Raw genomic sequence first — 20,301 nt, forward strand, 5'->3', positions numbered from 1 at the left:
ACCAAGGGTAGACTACAGAACCCTGGAAAGAATTTCATGATCACATTTCTCTATTACATTTATCATCAGTTGTAGAACAGGCCCAGACAGTATATAAATGTCCAAAATCTGCTGCAGCCAGTCTTAGTAACTTAGCAAGACTCTTTCTCAAAATAAAAAATTGAAAAAGACTGGGGATATTGCTCAGTGGTTAAGCACCCCTGGGTTCAATCCCTGGTACAAAAACAAAAACAAAAACCACACAAAAAAAAACCAAAACCCAAACCAAACCAAGCCGAAACAAAACTGCTGTGAAGGTTTGTGAGTTCTACAGAGCAAATCAAATCAAATAACCAGGCATGGATCTTTTTACTTTTCTACATCCGAAGAAAGGAGGAACAAGGTCATTTAGTTTAGAACTGCCTTATGTGATGACAATAATTCCTGTAGAGAAAGATGCACAAATTTAGGCGAAACCGTTGAAGTCATGTTGGGGTAGAGGGTCAGGTGGTTTGCTTTATCTCCAATTACTTTTACTCTGCACTTTGGCTACCTTTCATCCCCTGCTTGCTTTCTGTCCTGGCTCTGCTGATTATAGTGCCCTGGGGTTTGGTGTCATTGGCAGACACTGCTTCTTCCTGAGGCTGCTTCCATGTCTGCACATCTTACATCTTCTAAATTAGATCCAGGGGAAAATGCTTCATGACCATTCAGTGCATTTGGCAGTCATGTTGCTTTGGAACTATGAAAGGCTATGGAAGTCCTTTCTCCTATTTGTTAGGAGGGAGTTAGTACCTGGTCCACACTTAAGGGAAGATAAATTAGAGTTAATGGGAGAAACGTCAAAGCAGGTGCAGTCATCTTCTACAACCAACCGCGAAGTCATACATATTTCTTTTTGTAAAAGCCTTGATCTTAGTGTGGACAATAACTCAAATTCTTTGGTTATGGCAAAACCGGTAACTTAGGCCAATAGCCATAACAAATAAATTTTTCTTTAACACTGTATCAGACAAGTGGTATTGTTTGAAGCCTAGAATTTTACCATTATGCTGTGGAGGTTGTTAATAGTGATCTGAAGATAAAATTGAATTATGTCTGTTTGGAATCCATCACTAGGTTTGGAGCCGATAGGTTTTCCTTCTTCTGTGTGCCTAGAGATTACCTATGGGCTCCATTAGCTGGAAAGCCATAGCTAAACCATCTTGAGAGGCAAGACAAAGAATTAGACTATGGAAGAAAAAAAATCATAGACTTTTCCTCTCTGTGTAGGATCTGATATAACATGTCCAAAATAAGGACCAGAATTTGCACTCTTACTTTACAATAGATTGACTGTTTTTTTCTACCCAGGTTTGTCCTTTATTTTCTGTTATCTTTTCTCTTGTGATATGTTATTTCCTCCCGTGATTAAGAGATTGTTTTAAAACCACTATTGGCTCTTCATCAGGATCTCTCAATTTATAAAGGTTTCATTGAGAAATGTCATTTCTTTGGTTTTACCAAAGGTTCTTAGCAAAGGCCTATTTTATGTGCTTATTTTATCCACCAGCTTCCTGTTGATCCTGCTTGCATATTCTGAATGACTAACTGTATATGGCAGAGTGGTGGTGGTGTGTCACTTCTAAGACTATAAGTCACTGTGGCTTCCTTCTTGGTTTCTCTCTCTCTCATTTAATATGGTTCCAGGGGCCAGCCTCCTTTCTGTGTGTAGTCCTAGGAAGATATATGTAGTGAGTAACTAAAGTCCATGGCCTGCAGATCTGCGAGTGATCTTGGAAATGGATCTTGGAAGACTTCAGGTGACTGCTTCTGCAGCCCCTATCTCCATTGTAACTTCACAATTACCTGGAACCCTCTCAGCTAAGACACTCTCCCATTCCAACCCTCTCAAACTCTGTGGGATAGAAAATTTTTGTTATTTTAAGCTCCTACATGATAAGTTGATTTGATTGACAGCAGTAGATAAATTATGTAATCTCTTTTCTTCCCTTCCCTCTGCCAAGTGGGAAGTCAAGGCTGACCAAATGAATTAATGAACAAATGAACCGCCTTTGGCTCTCAAGTGGCCCACTATTTCACACAGCACGGATGGGCTTTTGTTGTGGGATTTTCTAGGTTTCTGCTGATAATATCCCACTTCTGTAGACCTGAAAATTACTAAAGACCATTATATAGACTCCATTTAATGTCAATGTATCATATATAAACACACATTATATATATGCATGTATATACACACTGGTCTGTCAAACATGCCTTGCATGGGCTCAGACCCAGGAAAAAGATTTGGGGCTTGAGTAGGTGCAAGAAGATACAAGACACATTTGGGATAGTAGACATAGTAGATATGCTTTATTTGGAGGAGGTAATATCCCTTAGTTAGCCCCTGCCTTCAGTTTTAGCCCCCAGCCCCCTTGAGACCTTCCATAGGCCTTTTTAAAATATGCAGGCCAATGAGGGCACATTGCCAACTGGTTACATAAGTGGGTGAATGCTCATAAACAAATGTTTATGACTGTGAGTACATATGCTGAATCAGGGTGTCCATGACCTTGAATACACACTAAAAACATAGCCTACCAGAAGCTGAGGTGAGGGACCCTAACTATAAGTCATCTTGGGCCTTTCCAACAAAAGCCTTCCCTGCCACATCCAGATGCTATTCAGTCCTATTGTAACTTTATACATTTTTTCCCCTGATAGGTTACAAAGTAAGCTCTTCTGCTGTTCATAGTATTTATTTTTGATGACCCAATTCTTACCTTTTCTAGTCAATTTACTTATATTTTACAATAGGCAGATTTTACTACCCAGTAGCTGGGTTGTGATTTTTGTATTCTTAGAGGAAATACATTACTGATTGAAAGCAATTTTTATGCCAATTGACTCTGGGTTAAATGTATGTATTTTAGATCTTGACATCCTAAATTATGCCTGCTGTTCTTTCTGTAGAGATATGCTAACTACTCAGTAAAACCTAAGTTAAACCAGAAAAAAAAAAAAGTGTCTTGCTCAGGATAACTATTTTTGGTGAGCAGCAACAGATTAAAAGGTGACTGAATACATTCTAAGTGATTTTCCTAAATATTCCTCACCTGCTTTAATTCTTTCCCATGTTTAATTCTATCCGTGTTGAGAAATGCATTCTCCCTAGTTCCACCAGAGTACATCCTGGTCCCCTCTACCCCCTCATTTACCTGCTTCTGAGTTACTGTCTCTGTCACTCAGGAAAGTCTAACATCTGATCTTCCCTTGGCCATGTGGTAAGTCTAGAGGGAAGCACTTGCCTTTGGGTCCTGGACAGGGGACCTGAGGTCGGCAGGTGCAGCCTGTTACTTAAAGGGCTTAATAAATGCTATGGTGCCCCGTTCTCTCTTGGCATTCACCTCTGCAGGCAGAAAGCTGCTTATTACAAACACCTGTACTTTCTGTCTGAGTGTTCTCCTAGCCACAGGCTCATTATAAAAAGCTGGAGGCTGGTGAAGTTTAGAGCTGATGTCCTTAGAAGCAGCCTCCACACAACAACAGCCTGGGAAAAAACCCCGACTACCTGGACATCAGGCCAAGATACCTCTCAAAGGTATGTTTTATGCTTTCTGCCAGCTTCCCCAGCTGGGCCGAGCTCAGGCTGCCTACGGTAGAAAGGTAACTAACTGGCTTTAAAACCTTGTCTTTGGTGGTTTCCTTCCCATTCTCCCTTCCCAACTCTGCTTAAGATTAATTCCTAGCTAAACTTCTTGCAGCCCAATCTTTGCCTTACGTTCTGCTTCTGGGAGAATCTTTAGGGTCTATTATTTTGGAGTCCTAAATAACGATGTCACATTTTCCATCAACTTTTGAGTGATAAATTTGACATTTCCAGCCCTATTGGTCTGATTTCTACTAATCTCCGTTCAGAATTTAGGTAAATAAATGATTTACCTTATTGGGGTTCCTTCTCAAATCCCCATAACATTGACTTTTCTACCTCTATCAATTTCCTTATAAGAAAAATGTTTTTAAGCTTTATAAATACAGTGATTTTTGACTCAACTCATTCTACTTCTGCCAAAAATGGAGAAAAAACAATCAATTTTTTGTTTAAAGTGCTATAACCATAAGACAAATTTAATCTCCTTAGTCTAAACTTGGGAAAATTTGCTTTAGTTGACAGTTTGCAATGTTATTTTTTCCCCCTTTGGATAGCCACAGTCACATTTGTCTATTCTATCTTTGTGCAATGTTTGTATTTGGAAACCTAAAAATTTTTAGAAGAATATGTTGCTTTGTACTCTCGGACCCAAGATGAGAAGATGAGGCTAAGGAGTTAACCCAATGTGCAATGAGCTTCATTCTCTCCAATTATATAATGGGTGTGGTATTTTTTTTTCTTAGGTAACATGGTTGCTCTTAATATCAAAAAACATAAGTGAACATGTTGTGTAAACATAAAGTGATATAAAAATGCTGGCTTTTACTTGGGGATTATTTTGCTTGTGGGGAAAAGAGGTTGTTAATTAAGAGTACGACTAATTTAAAAGTACAGGTGAGGCTCCCAGGAGCATCTATTGACCTCTGAAGTAGAAAGAGTTGAACTTGAGCTCAAGGAGGTGTCAGTCTTTTCTGAGCTTGGTAACCTTCCATGTGGGGAAATGGGGAATTGATTGTTTTCACTTGATTCTTTGTGGCAGCAGCAATTCCCCAAAGAGGCTGAACTTTCTGTATACTTTCCGTTAAGAATCTGAAGCAAGGTCATTAGCATGGGGAGTGTAGAAAAGCTAATTAAAATTCCTTAGAGTCAAGTTGATTAAAATGACTTTACTACCTGCTGTAAATCTAGCCAGTGGAAACCTTTGTTTCTTCCTCCCAAATGTGGGATTAGTTAACTAAAACTGACTAGCTTGGGGAACATTGGGAGTTCATTTGTCATGGTGTTCATTAACAGACTTTAATATTTATGAATTTCTATACTTGAGGTTTCCTTTATTTTCAAAATCTTCAAACATGCACAAAATGTTATCTCCTGTGTGAGTTTAGGCAAGCTGTCTTCATGAAAACTCAGGCTTATTTTTACTTTCTGGCTTTCACTGACACCTGGTGGCCTCTTGTGCTCTGTAGGGAAGGAGATGTTCAAAGTTTTGCTTTAGCTGCACAGCAGCTTGGTGTGTTCTGACTGGGCAAAGCATTTGGATCTCGGAGGATTTTTAACTTATTCCCTTTGTGTGTCCCTCCAAGAGCCCTTTGATATGCCCACCTAGCTTCCCTAGCTTCTGCATCACGTTTCTGGTGATGTGTTCTATTCCCCTACCCCCACCCCAAGGATCTCCATTATTATAATTTTTGTTTTTGCTGAGGTTGAATTTATTTTCTGGTTTATGGGGCTGTTAACCTACTTACTTTCTCATATTCCTTCTGGTTTCCCTTTAATAGACTCTTGCTCTTGCTATTTGAGAGAGAAGTAGAAAACAGATGACCCGTAAAAATTTACTCAGCGTTCTAGACTCTCATCAGCCTACAGACTTCATGTGCATGTTCAGGGAAAGGAAGAGCTAGATATAAGAATCCATGTGTTCACTGTTTTTCTTTTCCCATGGAATCATAAAGTGAAATTAAACCTGTGTATAAATGGCCTTCTAACCCTTTTGGCATTCTGGATTCCAGTTAATCGCCCCTCTTCTGCTCTAAGTGTTAATAGTACAAAACAGATCCAGGGCAAATAAATGTATTACCAGCTCAAAACGTAGAATTCCCTGCTTGGTAATTAAGGCTTAATAAAGACTTCTTTCTGCCTTTTAAATCTAGATCTTGGACTAGCCTTGAAAAAGTTGGGTCTGAAAAACATACAGTAACCTGACTCGACCAGCTCCTCAGGATCTTGGCTGCCTTACTGCCAGGTGTGGGCAGGAGAGGGGAAACATTCCCATGTGAGTCTGCTCAGGATGATAGCCTTGGCATAATGATGTCTGTGACCCATGTAAGCAAAACTGAAAAGTTACTCATGGTTAGGAGGTACCCCACTATGCTTTTTGCCTTAACCCATAGTCTATTTATGAAGTCCAGTTTTTATTTGTTTTCATTTCATCAGTGCATAGGGTAGGAGTATCAAAGAAGGCATATGCCTTAATGACTCTTCTGATGAAAACATCAGATTGACTTTAGTTTGCAAAGTGATGGCAAGAGTGATAAATTAGCTAATTATGTAGAATTCCTATGTATAGATAGAATTGTTCTCAAGCATTGAAAACACTAGTTTTATTTGTAAATTTGATGAATCTGAGTGAACTGAAAGAAAAGCATCTATCAGTTCTCTATGAAAGCTAATATTTAGCGCTAAAATTACTGTCTTTCTATGGAAAGATGAAATTAAATTTCGAAATGTGCACTATAGGAAAGAAATACGGAATTTTTTATTAAGACTTTTGGGGACTTATGTGATGATAGATTGAAGAGACTGGGGCTCTTTAGAGGGAAGGCTAGAGCTGGCATAGGGGATGTGGCTTAAAGAGTACAAAATGATAAAATTTTTAGAGTTGGAAGGAATCTTAGAAATTAACTAAGCCCAGTTTCTAATTTTCAGATGAGGAAAGCAAAACCACAAAGACTGATTGAATTTTCTCACAGCCACTTGAGCTCATTTAATAGCACAGAGAGACTAAAACCATGTCTAACTACTCCCAGGCCGTGTGCTTCTGGTGATCCAGATCACACTAGCCATCTATGTTCTGCATCTACATGCAAGACAGCTACATATCACGAACTCTCCATATGCCCAGCACCCTGCTGGGCATTTGTTATGAAAGGTCTTTGACCAGAATCCCTGACACTTGGCATAAATTACTACTTTATCTTTTCATGGGAAATGAGAAGGATTTATAAACTGTGCCCATTGTTTAATTTAAATGTCACTAAGATAAACGTGTTCTCTATATATGAAAATATATAGAGTTTATCTTGTAAACTATTTGGGATAAAACTTTGTACCCAAAGTTAGTAGGCTGATTAATGTTTCTAGAACAGGTCAAAAAGAGGCCTGCCCCTTAGTGACTCAAAAGAAGTAAAAGGATTGGGATTAAATAGTCCCATTTGAGGGTCAGGAGGTAATAGAAAATATATAGCACCTCCTTATCTTCTCACATCACCAGGTCATGGCTGTGGGTTGTATGTAAACCTATGGTACCCTGAAACCCTCAGGTGAAGAAGGTGCATACCTTTACATTATGATCATGGGCAGAGCTGGTGATTATCTGGATATTGCTTGGCCCTTCATCTTGTTGGGCATAAAGTGTCAGTAACTCCTTTTGGCTAGACGGATTCTTCCCCCTCACTACCACCAAATTCCATCTCGTTGAGATTAAACAAAGCAGCAAAATAAGGTCCTGCCTAGAAATGGGGAAGTGTCTAATTTGGTAAAGCTCCTTATGTGTTTGGCATCGAATTTTGGCAGACACTAAAACATTGATATTGAGATCCCTTATTCAGAAAAGGCATGGTGCCTCTCTAAGGACTATGATATCTTGAAGCAGGAGTCATCTTTACCCCTCTTTACCCCTTTATTCCTGGTTCTCTGAACCTGGTGCATGAACAGGCATGTAATAAGTGAGCAGAAGTTAGAGCTGTATGAGGGAACAGTAGGAGAGGATTCTAGAAGAGTAGAAGGCTGGGCAGCTCATCAAGCATCTTGAAGGAGCACTGGCTAACCTGTGGGTTTTAAAAATAAAAGAAATATTACATGGATATTTGACTCTAAAGTTTTAGTTTAAAACTCGGTGATATCATCCAAATCGGGATTATGGTAATGAGGTCTCTGTATGAGATTGACTAACTCTTCTAACTTTAAACAGTGTAGAGGGTAGACTACCTAGAATAGCAGAGTGTTCACAATAGATCTCACCAAGTCTCTCATCAGGTGTTCCTGTGAGCTGCTGGCCAGCATTGGATCTCAGAGAATTCTTGCCTACATTCTTGGCATGCCCAAAGTGCCAACTGCCTGTGGCTTTTTATTAAAGATAGATCTTTAAGCCTTATGTATCAGACTTGCAGGCGGCAGAGTTCACTTTCTGCCATGGAACCTCACAGCTCTGGCTTTAGCACTGACACATGAGAGATCACCCACAGCCCAGAAGAGGCTTCTGGGCTGCCTGGGAGCAGGGGAAACATTTTTGTTAAATTTTTTCCTTTCAAAATGGCCTAGGCCTTTAATCCACTAATTGTTTACAGAGGCATTAGTCTCCATACCACTCTGTAAGAAGTATTGTAAGAGGTATGTAAAACCTTTTTAGGGTTGGTCACTAGTCTGGTTACTTCTCTTGGCTTACAGTTTTAAAAGAAGTTCAAAAACATTGCACACTAAGAGGATTCTTGAGCCCTAGCTTCCCGGTAAAGGGCAGGGGATAATTGAATTCCTTAATGAAATTTTCAATGAAAGAATTCTTGACATCTGTTTAGATGCCAGGTTAGGCCTCCATTCAGTAGTTTTATAGATTTGATCAGTTAACCATTGCTTGAAACTCTTCAATGGCTGCCTATTGTCTTCAATAGAATAATGCATAAACTCTTACATATGACATTCAAGGTGCTTCAAAATTTGGTCCCAAAGTCCCTTTCTGAGGTCTTTGTGCAATACCTGCCCCCATCAGCTTTTTCTGTCTCTCAAACACCTAGACATGAAACAACCCCAAATTTTAAAAAATGTGCTATGAACCATCTTATCATTATATAGTATAAAATTCAGTGCATTATGTGCATTGATAATGGTGACCAACCATTACTACTATCGAGTTACAGATCTTTTCCAGCACTACAAATGGAGACCTGTACCCACTAATCATCTCTCTCCATTTTTCCTTCCCCATACTAGCTCTTATCAACCACTAATCTCCTGTCTTTAATTTTACTATCCTGGATATTTCTTATAAATGGAGCCATGTAGTATGTTACCTTCTGTATCTGACTTCTCTCATTAAGCATTGCTTTCAAGAATCGTGAATGTTGTAGCATGTATCCATATTTTATTTTTATTGCTGAGTTTTAGTGTATTTTGTTTACTTATCCATTCATTTTGGACATTTGGGTTGTTTAGACCTATTTGGCTATTGTGAATATAGCTGCTAGGAACATTTGTATACAAGTTTTTGGACACCAACTTTCATACATTCTAAATATATACATATATTCAGATACATCTAATACTATGTAAAGACTCATCACACTTATGTACTCATACATTTTAAAATAATATAAAAATATAAATATGTGTAAATTGATATATATTTTGATTTGTTTTATTATTGAATTATAAGAGTTCTTTGTATATTCTAGACACCAAACCTTTATCAAATATGATTTGTAGATATTCTCTCCCATTCTATGATTTGACTGTTCACTCTATAGTGTGTCTGACACATAGGTTTGAAATTTTGCTGGAATGCAATTTGTGTATGTGTTTCATTGCTTGTTGGTATCACATTTAAGCAACCAGTTCCAAGTTCAACGTTATGAAGATTTTCCCTGTTTTCTAAGAATCGTTTAGTTTTATTGATTACCTTTAGGCCTTTATCCATTTTGAGTTGGTTTTTGCATATAGCAAAAGGGAAGGATTCATCTTCATGCTCCCTGCTCTATTGTTGGAAAAGCAGCCCTGTAGTGATATCTCCCTGGAGCCCTTTCTAGTCCTTTTGTGCCCATTAAGTGAAATGTGGTTCTCCTTGATGTCACTTTTCTGGTCACCCTCTCAAATAGAGACCTTTCCCCCTATTTGCTCCTTCTCCTGGATCCTGGAAAGATCAGTGCACATTAGGTTCTGTTTTTCAGCCTCTTTGTTACTACTCCTATACTGGCTTTTGTTGGTGTTTTTTCTTCAGATGCTATCAATTTATGCTACCTTTTCTCCATCCTTATTGTTATGATCCACTAATTCCCTCTTACTCAAAGATTTCAGAGAAGAGCCTTTCTCTACAACTGAATTACTGTTACCATTATAGACTTCAAATGTGGTGTGGATGAGTGACCTCTTTGTTCTTTGATTTTTTTTTTTTTTTTTTTTTTTCCACAATGCCAAGTGATCTCTGAGTCCCTTTTCAAAGCGTTTATTCACATATTAATCAGGATTCTCTAGAGAAACAAAACCAAGAGAACATACATGGATATAAAGGAAGAGATCCATTATAAGGAGTTGGCTCATGTGATTATAGAAGATTGTAGGGACTTTTTAGTTTCTATCTGCAAACTGGAGACTCAGGAAAGCTGGTGCTAAGTTCCAGGCCAAGCCTGAAGTATCAGGGGATCCAATGGTATCAATTCTGGTCTGAATGTAGAAGTCCAGGAATCAGAACTGTAAAGATCCAAGGGCAGAGGAGAATGGATGTCTTAGCTCAAGCAGAGACAGCAACTTTGCCCCTCCCCCCTTTTTTTCCTATTTGTTCTATTTAGGCCCCCAACAGATTACATGATACCCACTCATACTTGTGAAGGTGGCCTTCTTTAGTCAGAGGACCGGTTCAAATGCAAGTCTCTTCCAGAAACAGACACACTCAACAATGTTTTACTAGCTAACCAGGCATCCCTGAGACCAACCAAGTTGACACATAAAATTAACCATCACAATTAATTTAGGCATGAATTAGACTGTATCACCTTCTGATATAGATTCCTCTATGAACTTTAATATTTCTTTTTGACACCCTTGAATTCTCTCTTAATTCTTGTTGGACTTGATATTGGTTCTGGCATTACATATGACTTCCTTACTATCCCCTGTTCCTCTAAAAAGAGCATAAACATAAAACCTAGCTGGGCATGGTGGCACAAACCTGTAATTCAGGGTCGGCGGGGGGTGGGGGCTCAGGCAGGTGAATTTCAAGTTCAAAGACAGCCTTAGCAACTTAGGCCCTAAGCAACTTGGCAAAACTGTTTCAAAATTAAAAAAAAAAATGGGCTGGGGATGTGGTCAATGGTTAAGAGCCCCTGAGTTCAATCCCTGGTAATAGGCCCCCTCCAAAAAAAATGTGTGCATATAATATATAATATGCATATATATTATATATTCAGTGTTTTAAAACAATTGCAAAAACTAGTATAAGAACTTTCAGATTTAGTGCTTACTTCTGCCCCTTTGGCCTTATCGTTATTTTCCTCTTATCATTCTTTAACTTCTACATATTTCTGGATGCATTTCCTAACTACAACAGCCTTTTAGAATATTTAATATAAAATATTGTCTCTTATTTAATTCAAATGCAATTTTTAGTCTAACCTACTCAGCCTTTCTTTGTCATTCTTGACGTTTGTGTGAGAACAGGTAATTAACTAGAAGAAAGTCCTTCAATTTGGCTTCTTGATGATTAGATTCACTTACGTATTTTCAGCAGGAATACTAAAGAAATAATGTTATTGTGTATTAGGCCATTATACTGTGAGGCATATAATGAGCATTGTCATGTTATTGGTGATATTAATTTCCATTTATCTATTTAAATAATGTCCACCAGCGTGCTCCACTGCAAAATTGCTAATGTTTTTCTGTCATTGATAATAATCTGAGAGATTTGGAGATTATATAAATACTGTTTCTCATCAGACACATCACTGATTCTTGCCTAAATTAGTTCTTCCAAAGATGATGTGAAGTTGTGACCATCTTCCCCGCTTACTATATCATAACTTCTACACTTATTAGTTCTGTTCGGCTCTAAGGTAATATATTACCTTCTCCTGCATATAATTATATATAAGTATTGACTGAAATTTTGTTGTAGTCAATGGTTAAGTATCTATTGACATCATTTTGGTGCTCAAATTAAGCCCCTGAGAGTCTGTCCATACTAATTCTTGTATCCTCATTATTCTTTGAGCAGTTCTTTACTGTATGTCACAAGATGTTCTAGGTTTATATTGTGCTTTCCCTGCTCCAAGAGGCTATTACAAGGAATGACAGTTTGAAATCATTTGTGTATCCATCTATGCATCTAGATTTATTTGGTTTATCCATATCTAAATGTCAAACACCATGAGTTCATAGTAGTATAGCTCAATTCCAGAAAGATGTCTCAATTTTCATATTTATAACTTCTCCCAAAGTGAGATATTTGGCTCCCGTTATTTTCAGTATTTGCTAATATCCCCATTTGCTAATATCCTGGAATATACATAAAATTATTCCAGAATGATAATGCATATCACAAGAAAAGCTACCTACTAAGTAAATCTCACTATTTGCATTTGTTTTCTTCTTAGGAAAGGTTTTGAATTCTTTTTGGAGCAGCAAAATTTGAGCTGCCTACTATGTGTTTGAGTAGACATGTAAGACAGGTTTTTTGGATCTCAGAGGTGTCAGGAATAGAGCTGAAGATTCAGGTGTTACTAACTTCTAAATGTTACTTACACATTTTTTCTTTCCTTTAAATTATTTAGCTCATTAGGAAAAGTGAGGGAGAGAACTGAGGAAGGAATCAGCAAGGAAGAGTGAAAAAGATGGACCAGTGAAGTAGGAGGCATATTTCCAAGGGTATATTGTTTTGGAGAACAACTTAAAGTGTTTCAAAGAAGAAATCCATCAGTGGTGCTGAATATTGTCAAAAGATCTTAGTAGATGAGGTCTGAGAATTCACCATCAGCTTTGTCCGTTAGTGATCCTAGGTTAGATTTCCATGGGGTGATCAGAATGAAGCTTATTTAGAAAAAAAAAAATTAAAAAAGCCAACATCTTCCTTAGAGTGGAAAGTGATAGACTGTGAGTAGACTCCAGATCTTAAGAAATTCTGCTGTAAATGGGAACAAAGGGTTGATAGCTAGAGAGAGTTGTGGGGTCTTTTAAAAATGGTGGATGGTGTAGCCCCTTCGTACATTGATTTTTAAATGATACTACTGAGGTAGTAAAAGGGTGATGTAAGAGTAAGGGGGCTTGTGTAGGAACAAACTCTTCAAAGGACTAGGAATACAAGGATCTATTGTACCAGTAGAGTGGCTAACCATAGGTGGCAGCAGGAAGTTCATCCATGACAGCAAAGGAAGGGAACAGATGGTTTCCAAATTAGGTCATTTTGACTGCTGAGTTACCATACAACATAAAGCTTTTCAGATTCACTGTTCTATATTTCTAGATGCTTTTAAGGACTAATTTCCTAATATCCACCCCTGACTCTGGCCCCGAGCAGTTTCATTCTCTAGTCTATACATTTAAATCGCGCTCCTACTGCCTTCTGAAAATTCTTTAAAATGTATGAATCATTAAAAAAAAATTTTTTTTTTCATCGTTTGTCGCCTCCTTCCCTCTTCTAGTCAAGCGTCCTGTTCCCACCACTCTCTCCTGGGTTTATGGGATGTTTACAACTAGAGGTGTGAATTTCCTTGGGATAAAGGCTGGGAGAATCTTGGCCTCCATCTAGGAGGCCAGGTTTTGGTTTTGTTTGTAAATCATCCTAACATCTATCTCGTCTATCAAGTGAGATTTGACAAAGAATAAGCACCATCTAGAGCAATCCCTATCAGATGTTAAGAATTACCTGTGGAAATAATGAGGTAGGTAGTAGTTGGTAGAGATGTGATGCCCTGACTTGTCAACCTTAAACATCCCTCCACTGCCACTTGGATTTGGGGATCTGAGACTGAATTTACATATACTCCAAGTCTCAGATCTTCACAAGTCCCCCACATGACTGAGCTCAGTGGGTGTGGGGAACAGCTGAAAATGGAAACAATATATTGTAGTATCAGAGGGTCAGGGACTGCTCTTTTTCCCCATCTGAGTTTCTTGGTGCTCCAAACCATTTGACGGGAACCTGGGTCTGAGTGGAGAGAATTGCAAAAAGGAATTGTTCACTGGTCTGCCACCAGGTGGTCAGGACTAGGAGGAGGAATCATGAGAATCATAGTTGATGCCAGGTATCTTTAGGAAATTTGGAATTTCAACAGATCCTAAAAGCCAGGAAGGAGGAAGGAAGTGGAATCACTTATGTTAAATTTGCCATTCTATTCATTAGAGGAACATGTATCAATTGTGCCCCAGGGGAAAATGGGATTAAAAACTCAGCTATGAAATCTAGAACCATAATACTGTTCGGACTATAGAGCTATCTAGGAGCTGAACAAAGAAGCCCAAAACATGGAGGGAATTTGAACTTTATTTTGACTGTGATTCAACCATAGAGCTAGTCTACTTCAGTTAGAGAAGGTATCTTCTTATTTGTACAGTTATATATGGAAAATGTGTGCAAATTCCAAGTTATGATTCCAACAATATTAAATTTGAAATTAGAGTATAAGTATCTAAAGAGACCTGATCTTCCTCTGTATATCATTAGAAAGTTTCAAATTTTATAAAATCTAAGAAAAAGTAAGTTCAGTATGTCATGACTTATTTTACAGAATCTAGAACATTCTTAAAAGATAAAATAATCTCTGCTCATTTATTTAATTTTTGGTAAATTCCTGAATGTGGATTAAATTGTTTCAGTAGAGTTTGTTTTGTACCATCTTGTATTGTACCAGTTAGGGATTCATAAACTGGCCTATGGGCAAAATTGGTCCCATAATCTGACTTTGAAAATAGTTATATTGGAACATAGCTGATTTTGTTTATATATGATCTGTGCTTACTATTACAACAGAAACCATTTGGCTCAACAAGTCCCAAAATATTTACTATCTGACCCGTTAAAGAAGTTTGCCAACCCCTAAACTAAGGCTTAATTAAGGCAAAATGTATGTGTGGTCCTAACTTTTAAAATACTAAATATAGTCTGTTATTTTCCTTAGAGCAACATAATGCCTTATTACATAAAGGCACAGTGCATTCCAAACACAATGCTTGGAATATTGCAAAGAAAGAACTTTAAAGACCTTTTCCCTACAAAATGGAGCATTAAGTAGATTATTAAGCTTAGGGCTTAAGCTGATATTTGTAGACATATAAATGCAACGTTTATCAGTTTGTCATAAAAATTTAAGTGCCATCTAGAGTAGTTGGAATAGAATGACGTTTTAGAAGAGTTCAATGATAGAACTCTCTTGCCTCACTTTCACTTTTCATTCCAAATAGCACCACTTTCACTCTGCGCAGGATCTCACACTACACTTTAGAATTTGTTTTCACAAAGTATTAATTGTTTGGTGGGAACTTTGAAATGTACTGATAGGAAGAAATTGATGTTATACCTACGAAATTACTCTGCATTACTTTACAAAGGTTTAGACCATATAGCAAATCTTAAATCTTAAGGCCTAAACCAGGCACCCACCTGTAATCCCAGTGACTTGGGAGACTGAGGCAGGAGGATCACAAGTTCAAGACCAGCCTGGGAAACTCTGCAAGCACCAGAAGTTCATATCATTTCTAGATATAGAAAAAAGAATTTTTGAAACAATAGAATTATTGAAAAAATAGAATGTTTGAAAAAAAAAAAAGAGAAATAGAACTCATCTGTAGTAGCTTTCTACTTCCCACAGTTAGATTTTTATATTTTTTTTTCTTTATATCCTTTCAGAAATTTTTTCTATGGACAAACATTAGAAAAATTAGATGGCATTCATGCTCTGTAACCTTATTATAAATATCCTTATTGATGAATGACAACTAGCAATTTTGGTTTTATGATATATGGCTGGCATACATTTGTTGAAAGCATTATTTCATCTTTGGCTGTTTCTAGGTTTTTCATTATTTTTCATGATGCTGTGAGAAACATATGTAAGTGCTTGATCAAATATTTCTTTAGGCTAAATTTTGAGAGGTAGAATTGCATATCAAAAGGTCTGAAGGGTTTTGAGAATTTTTGGTACCTATTGGCAAGTTGTCTTCTAAAGTGGCTATAGTATTTCACATTTTCAATTGAAGTGCATGGGAATGACTTTTTCCCTACACTGTCACTACCAGAAGGTCATAAAATCCAATGACTTTCAAAATTATCTTGAATATGACTCAACAGGAAAAAAAAACTTTATATCATGACTTAGAACACATATACATTCATATGTACATAATTTATATGCATAAATGTGTGCATAAGTACATATGTACACGTTTGCCTTAGCAAACCTTCTGTCTCTAAAATTCAAACAATTTTTGTCACTAAAACATGCACTGATTTTCTGCCTTTGAGTGTAGCCATTCCTTCTACTCACGCCTTCCCTATATGCACTAATGATCTTCTTAAAATCATTTCAGCTTGGTTCATTCTTAACTCAGAGTGACTTTCAACTGAAATGTTCCTCAAATCCTAAGTCAATGAATTTGGGATTGGCTTATGATATGGTCTTGGGCTTTTCTGAATTCTAGGAAAGATCATAAGTTATCCCTTCCTCTATAGTTCCATTCCCATGAAGACCTGAGAAATGGATATCACTGGGTAGTTTGACAGAGATTGTCAAAATGCAACCTCTTTCATGGTCCTCAGAAGTAATTATATATCACTGCTGGAGTTTGGAAGTACTTTCATTTGTTTTCAACTCAGTAATAACCAGTGATTTTTCAAGTGGTCTGGAGGTCTAGGGGTTTGATGGAGACTTTTATGGACTCCTTTGAGGCATTCCCTTAGGGAAAGGAGAGATTGTGGTGGGGAGAAGGAGGCTCCAGAACTCCATGGTCCCCTTAACGAGACTTCTAGTATTTTCTATAAACTGGACTTCCATGTAAATTCTGCTTTATAAACTCTCTAGTTGTTCCATACTTCCATGGAATTTCAGTTCCAAAAGGCAATTTTAATAAGACAATTATCCCAAATTATTAAATTCTTTTAAATGTCAGTGAACAATATTAAAAATCAAGTTCCTTGGGAGTATTTGCATGGCTCTATTAACTTTCACATGGGTGAATGAGTGATTGAGGCAGCCACTAAATGATCCAAGGGACTTGGTTTGGGTCCCGGTGGCCTCATAATCATTTTGAACTTTATGTGGGCAAAATAGCAATCAGATATTTCCTTTTATGGTTTGGCTATTTTCTACTGCAACATAAAGTAAATAGAGTGGAAATGACTTTAAACTTGTATTTGGTCCTCTATCATATGCTATTTATTTGCCAAGTAGATGAAAATCTATTGCATTTTTCTCAAAATGGCCCACTTCAATTTTATACTGGTGTCTTCCACCTGAGTTGAGGATCTGGTGGCTGTTTTAAGAGTTGGCACCAAGCCCCTATACATAAAATCTTATCCTACAACCCCTCAGGGTTTCCAGAAGCTGTGTTACATGAAGATCATGAGTGCAGCTCTAAAAGAAGAAAGTCTGGGTTCAAATCCCAACACTTCAGTCTCCTAGATGTGGGTCCTTGGGCAAGTTACAGGATTTTTCTGTGCTTTAGTTTGCTATCTGTGAAGGGATGTTTATAAGTACAGAACAGTACTTGACACACAGGAATAGGATGAGCATTACATACACAATAGAAAAGTACCTGGTGCATATTAACTTCTCAAGCAAAGTTGATTTTGTTATTCTGATAATTTAATAAAGCCTCTGAAGAGCAGGCTGTAAGAGAAGGCAGCAGGTCTGTATTGTTGCATCAAAGTAGTATTCAAAGTGTGGGGGGAAAAAACACATCCATATAATCTGACTGTGTGTATATGTATTTTTGCTAATGCACGTAGAAGTGTGAGAATGAAGAGTCAATTAGTTGGATGAATCATGATATCTACTCCAGAGGTATTTTGATGTTGACATGTTCTAAAAACCTCAAATATTTTAACAAGAAAAATCCTTTTTTGATGAAATAAATGGCTTTTTACACTTACCAATTTCCTCTGCCTTGTTACTACCTCCCACTTCCTCTACTGTCATTGCTAATGGCTGGTTAATGGCGTCTACCACAAAGTGCTTTCACATTCAGGAATATAAAAAGCACAGCGGCATGCTCGGCTGCAAGGAAAAATTGAAATTGCCCAAGCAGCTCTGTTTGCTAGGGCTTCTTCCTAGAAATGAGATATGTCAGGACATGTGGGTGTCCTATTGACCCAGGGAACTGGAGAAATACTTGTGATAGATATCTAAAAAATACTTGATCTTGATCCTGATTCTTATGTGGAAGGTTCTCAGTGATACTCTCTGAGCAGATCTCATAAGACTGTGTATACGTCTGATTCAGGGACTAGTCCACATTCTATGATCCTGCTATCCTTTTCCCCTTCTGGAGCCAAAGTAACACCCAAGCTGTCATATGTTGGTTTAAGGTTTTTCAATAACTCTGTCATGGGATGGATATCCTATCAAGATGAATAGAGAATATGTGCAAATATTGAATCCTGAGATTTAGCACAGCCAGTGTTTGCATTGGAAGCTATCTTTCTGGGTAGCATAATGCTGTTGGAAGAGGCTAACCCTTTCAGGCTGACTTGGACTAATCACTAAAGGCATTACTCTTTGTTTGCATCATCAGGTGCCACTTCCACACTGCCCCCACCTGAAACCCAAGTAGCTGTACCTGTGGTTAAATCTTCCCACTTCCCTATCAGCAGGGACCTTGCTTATTTCCTCTGCTTTCTCCCTGCTGTACATACTGGTGGTTCCACAGAGACTGAAGGCTTAGTCTTAGTTGGGGCTGCTATAACAACACACAGACGAGGTGGTTTATAAACAATACATTTATTTCTCATGGTTCTGGAGGCTGAGAAGGCCAAGATCCATGTGCAGGCAGATTTGGTATTTGGAAAGGACTCCATCCTGGTTCACAGATGGCCGTCTCTCACTGGGTCCTCACATGATGGAAGGCATGAGGGAGTCACGGGGGTCTTTTATGAGGTCAGTAGCCCCATTCAAGAGGACCCCACCTCTTAATGCCATCATATCATGGGCTCAGTTTCAACATATAAATTTTGGGAGAACACATTCACTTTTTAGCCAAAGAAAAAAAGATTAGAGGCGGGGAGAATGTAGCCTTTAATTTAGTTAGGATTGTTTAGTTGAAAGAAACTGAAACCAAATCAAATGAATTTTAGCTAGACGTTTTGTTGTGAGGACACTGTTTATTGCCTGGAACCAAAGAATGGACTGCTGATAGGCCTCAGGAAATTTTTTTCAGGGGTTTAGGGATTTGAATCCATGACAAGACTCTTTATGGATTTTTCTCTCTGCTCCTCACTCTGTGAAGGTTTATTTTTCTCTGTTATAATTATAACCCAGCTTTTTCTCCTCCACCTGCAAGACAGAACATGGCCATAACTCCTAGGCCTCATGGATGCAGTGTAGCACACAAGAAAGGACAGTCTCAATTCTCTTGACTTAGGTCCCGATTCTTGAAAGGGAAGGAAACTCACTGGTCAGCAGGCAGGGCCCCTGACAGCTCCTGCAACAAACACTGAGGTTGAGGAGGAATCCATTCCTGGAGGAGCCGTGATGGGCAAAGCAGTCATCAAGCGGTCACTTAGGATGTTTTAGTCAAAATTCTTGTCTTCAAGCCCGTGTTGAATTAACTTCTACAAATTCACTATTATCATCTCCTAAATTCCATAAATCACCTAAAAGAAAGAGCAATATTTTCATATGACTTAACTTGCCCTCATGTTAAGTTTCAAAGGATATTTGGGCATTATAGAACTTGGTGAATGAGTCTGTTAATACACATATTGAACCATTTTATTCATTTTCCTATTCCCACTCTAGCCTTGCCCTTGTAAACCATGTTTATGAACTTCTAGCACTTCCCTCTGATCATTGGGGTTGCCTTTCTCTGAGCATTTTCCACTTCATGAACTTTTGAGTTTTTGAAATGAAAAATATTTTCTAGTAAAATATTATTACATCCTAGATGGCCGATCAACTCAATTTTGAGTTACAAATTTCCCCTGTACCACCATTTCTCCTGGTTCTGAAATATACTCCCTAGAGACTGCAATATGTTCAAGAAAATAATCTATTTGTTTTGTTCAGTTTTTGGACATAGACAGGAGGAGACTGAATTATTTTGACTTACTAAAGGAGGGTTACAGAGGTAGTAAATTTCTCAGAAATGCTGGCTTTTTTTTCTCAGAAACCTCTAGTATATCCAATGAGCGGGGTTCCCTGGGGCCAGCTACTGATAATGGCTGGGCAGGAGCAGGCTTGGCTCGGGTCAGACCAGGCTTGTAGTTTGAGGAGATTTTAGATGAGGCAACATGCCTTTCCTTTCTCACTATTTCTCCAATTTTCTTATCCTTTCCTATAACTATATCTGTGTTGCAAATGCCCCTCATTCAGTTCCTGTCTCCCTAATATTAATTTGTCATAAAATCAAGTTTCATTTGTCATAACCAACAAATTAACATTCAAAATATAGTATAAACTACAAAGTTTACTCAGATTTTTACCAACTTTATTACTGATAATATCTTTTTATTTTTAATTCCAGAATCACATCTATGATACCATCTTGCACTGTCA

At 37.9% G+C, this 20,301-nt stretch overlaps 1 long non-coding RNA gene across 1 annotated transcript in view; it reads left to right on the forward strand.

Moving 5' to 3' along the window:
* The first annotated feature begins 3,349 nt into the window (after positions 1 to 3,349).
* Positions 3,350 to 20,301, forward strand: part of LOC125616517 — a 171,963-nt gene continuing 155,011 nt past the window's right edge. The window contains exon 1 of the long non-coding RNA XR_007347152.1: positions 3,350 to 3,562. This is a non-coding gene — a long non-coding RNA (uncharacterized LOC125616517). The remainder of the gene's footprint in view (positions 3,563 to 20,301) is intronic.

This window comes from Marmota marmota, unplaced genomic scaffold (genome assembly GCF_001458135.2).
Source record: "Marmota marmota marmota unplaced genomic scaffold, marMar, whole genome shotgun sequence".
Lineage (NCBI taxonomy): Eukaryota > Metazoa > Chordata > Mammalia > Rodentia > Sciuridae > Marmota > Marmota marmota.